Source organism: Trachymyrmex septentrionalis, unplaced genomic scaffold (assembly GCF_001594115.1).
Source record: "Trachymyrmex septentrionalis isolate Tsep2-gDNA-1 unplaced genomic scaffold, Tsep1.0 scaffold134, whole genome shotgun sequence".
NCBI classification, from domain to species: domain Eukaryota; kingdom Metazoa; phylum Arthropoda; class Insecta; order Hymenoptera; family Formicidae; genus Trachymyrmex; species Trachymyrmex septentrionalis.
In genome coordinates this window covers 1089695-1094005 of record NW_017304482.1, presented here as the reverse complement: position 1 = coordinate 1094005, position 4311 = coordinate 1089695, and positions in this window count along the sequence as shown.

Sequence of the window (4311 nt, the reverse complement as noted above, 5' to 3'; positions counted from 1 at the left end):
TATCGTTATTGACAAAAAATAAATCGCAAGTATAGTAGTGGACAAAATAAATCATACTTTAAAGAAATTGAATTTGTTTGTGTAACTATTTTTTTAACAAGCAAATAAATTATTGGATACAAGAAAATCAAAACATTTGGAAGTATTTAAATAAAGAAAATGTGACATAATTAAAATTGTGGTCAATTCCTTTGTAAAAATTTATTTTTTAACATTTTACCCTGGACAAAATAAATCATACACTTAGAAATCATACACTTTAGAAATAATAAGTAACAAACAAATAAAATTAATTTTAATTGTGCTTAGTACTTGGTGTACCCGCTCTTTGCTTTTAATACTGCTTCCAGTCGACGAGGCACACTTTCGACTAATTTCTTCAAATACTCAAGATTCAGACAATTTTATTCCAGGCCTTCTGGAGTGCTATATAATATCTTGTCGATACGATATCTTGTTAGTTACATTTATTTTATTCATGTTTTTATCTAAATAAGCCCACAGATTTTCAATTGGATTCAAATCTGGTGATTGTGGTGGCCATTCGAGCAGTTTTATTTTATTAGATTTGAAAAAGGCAATGGTTTTTTTGTCTTATGCTTCGGTTCATTATCTTGTTGGAAGATAAAGTTATTTTCTAAATATAATTTCAAAAGAAATTCTTCTAAATTCTCGCACAGTACATCAATGCATCCTTCTGCCATCATAATTCCTTTAATTTGAGCCAACCGACACCAGACCAGGCGAAGCACTCTCATATCATGATATTACCATCTCCATTTATAGTCTATAGTTTTATAGTCTTTTAAATATTTACTTCTTTGAGAGCTTCACCAATTTTTCGCCATACCTTAGACTGTCGTTTTTGTACAAATAATTCAAATTTGCTTTTATCCGACCATAATACTTCTTTCCAAAAATCTGAAGGCGTATTCATGTATGTTTTGGCAAATTTAAATCTTTTTTTTTATTTATTTTATTAATGAAAGGACACTTTGATGCGAACACGCTTTTCCAGATTCCTTAAGTCTGCGACGTACTGTTTTCGATCTTTTCCGGAATAGGTTGTCACAGTCCTATGTGTTTCGTACTTTTTCCAAATGTATTGCACTGCTCCAACAGAGATTGCATATTTATCAGCGATTATATTCTAAAGGAATTACCATTCTGTCGGTCACGAATTACCAAATTTCGGATATCAAGAGAAATTTGCTTTCCTGACATTGTTCTTGCTCGTCACAATTACTGCTGATCCACCGAACACGTAAATTATAATCGTAGATACAACGTAAACAAACAATGAAATGATGAACAGTAACAGAACGATGAAATGTAAACGTTGGCGGAATCCTATGTTATACTTATTTAAGTGTATGATTTATTTTGTCCAGAGTAAAATGTATCAATATTGAAAAATAAATTTTTTTACAAAAGAATTGAGCACAATTTTAATTATTTCACATTTTCTTTATTTAAATACTTTCAAATACTTTGATTTTCTTGTATCCAATAATTTATTTGCTTATTCAAAAAATAGTTACACAAACAAATTCAATTTTTTTAAAGGTGTATGATTTATTTTGTCCAGTATTGTAGATAGTTTGATAGATACATTTCAAATGAAAATGACTGATGCGAATCAACAAGGAGACTAAGGAGGGAGGGGGGAGAGGGGTAAATTAGTTTTTATGGAAAGAGAAAAAAATAAAATGGAAGGAGGACTAGAATCAGGAAGGGAATAACAAGTTAAGGATATTGATAGATAAGAATCTGAGAATAATTCGGTATCGCTTTATTTATTTAAGCTATATTGTTGTTTTTTTTTTTATGTGGATCATCTTTGAAACCGATCTTTTATATGATGTCTCATTATCCAATGTTTTAACGTCTTTCCAATTAAATTCATGGTTGTACTGTAATCTATGGCTAGAAACGACAAAAGGAGATCCACTTTTTTTATTGTATTAATGTAGGAAACTACGTAACTGTCTTTTAGCTTGGTCAATATAAAATGCATCACAATCAAGTTATCTTACAAACCACGTCGTGATGCATCTTTGGACCTAATTCATCTTTTCCTCTATTCATAAATCTTTTTAAAATGTTTGGAATGGAATATCCTATTTTTTACCAGCTTTTCTTGCTATCACTACACAGCTTTTAGAGATGTTCTTAACATAAGATATTGTAAAATATTTATTTTTAATATTTATTGAGTTTGAGTTAGAATGTTCTAACTCAATAAATCAGAGATAAATATTTTAATCTGATATGGATATTAGAAAAAATATACCGATTCTTGACTTGTTATTCCCTCCCTGATTCTAGATCTCCTTCCGTTTTTTTTTCCTTTCCATCAAAAACTAATCCATCTCTTTCCATTTCCCTTGTAGTTTCTCCTTATCGGTTCACATCAATCATTTTCATTTGAAACGTATCTATCAAACTGTCCACTTGCAATTTATTTCTTTGTCAACAATAGCGGTATGCTTGTTTCTTCCACAGGTATGCATTTTGTTATTGTTAATATTGTAAAATTATTGGCTTAAGAACTTTTATAATATTGCAATAATGATTTTTATAATAGACATTAATTAACTGTTGAGTCAATTAAGGATAGCAAATTGGATATATAGCTCGTTCGCAAAATTAGCCAAAAATCTGACAAGGGAAGTTTTACAACTGTCCGGAACCGATTTGATTCTTCATGAAATATGTTGTAAAACACAAAAATCTAAAAGACACATATTTTTTCATACGTGCGCGAACTTATGTTTTAGGAGTGAAACATCTCCTTGAAAAAAAACGGTATTTTTCTTTCGATCCGAACATCGTCGAAAATATAAAAAATAGAAAAAAATTGTTAAACAAAAATTGTAGGGATTCAAAAGTTTTAAAGTTATAAAGTGTTACGTCCTATGGACGTTACGATTCTTTTCTTTCGAAAGATTTGGCTTCACGCCGCGACTACGGGCGGCGCCTATGAGATTCGAGTGAAGCGCGCTGATAACGGTCTAATACCAGATTATCATTGTCCAATAGCTTTAGCCGGGCATGTTGACAATGACGTCGCATGTACCGGCAGTGCATATTCCGATGGAAATTGGGGAAATGTCATTGTATTAGGCAGCCTTAAAATTACCTTATAAGATTACATCGCCGACGTTTGGATAAACACAAACCGTGTACATCTCAGGTCAGGAGTAATCTGTGAACTAAGTTCCTCTCATTGCATTTACATAGAGGGAGGAGATACCTTTTGGGATTCCCTACCTGTCGATCATTGTAAAGCTTCCGATTATGGCATATTATACAATGGATACTCTAATAAAATACTTGATGCTACCAATGAGCGATCTCAAACAGTCTATTCAATAACTACGACAAATATGATTCTCTCTTTAACCAGCACTGGAACATATATCACCTGTGGACAAACACTTATCAGAACCGAATATTCGAAATTAATAATTTTCGAAATGACTTTGGTGCCGAAGTTTTTAAAAGTTCTGGCTTCATAGCAATAAACATCGATATCTTCACATACGTAAATTCAAAATTCGTATACGTAGAAACAACTATACAGTATATAACTATACTCAAATCAACTATACAGAATGTATTACTACAAAATGTCAACTAGAATATCGTATGATGCAGAATGCATTAGCCATAGCCGCTAAATAACCGGACGCGTATCATTTTATGAAGGGACCGGGATATATGGCACTTTTGGCAGGCGAAGTAATTCACATATAAAATGTGTACCGGTCGAAGTAAAATTAGCTTGAACTACAGAATGTTACGTCCCAGTAATACGAGGAAACAAAACACATCTTCTGACCCCGCAAACGCACATATTAACATGCCATGGAACTCAGATTACTTGTAATTCTTTTGCACCTACTATGTACCTTTTGGGAGATTCATGGTATAAAATGCCTAAACCGGTGGAGACATTACCACCCACCATTATGAAGCCTTCAACTAAACCGTCGTGGAAATATCAGCCCAGGAGCACTAGCGACCAGCGGAATATATTCACAATTGGAAGAACTCAAGGATCACATAATGTTCCCCGTAAAGAGACCTGCAATCCTCAATACCGTGACAAGAGGCATATTAGGGCGCTCAACCGTAATACAGGGTGGGCCATCTATTGGTACGTTTTTAAAAATGCGATCAAATGAGCATACATTGATATTTTTTATTAATTTTTTTTTTGTTGTGAAGCTAAAAGTATCCGCGTCAAGAATGAAAAACGATTTCGTTCATGTGGCTCCCTCTACTGGCCTTACAGTATGCCATATA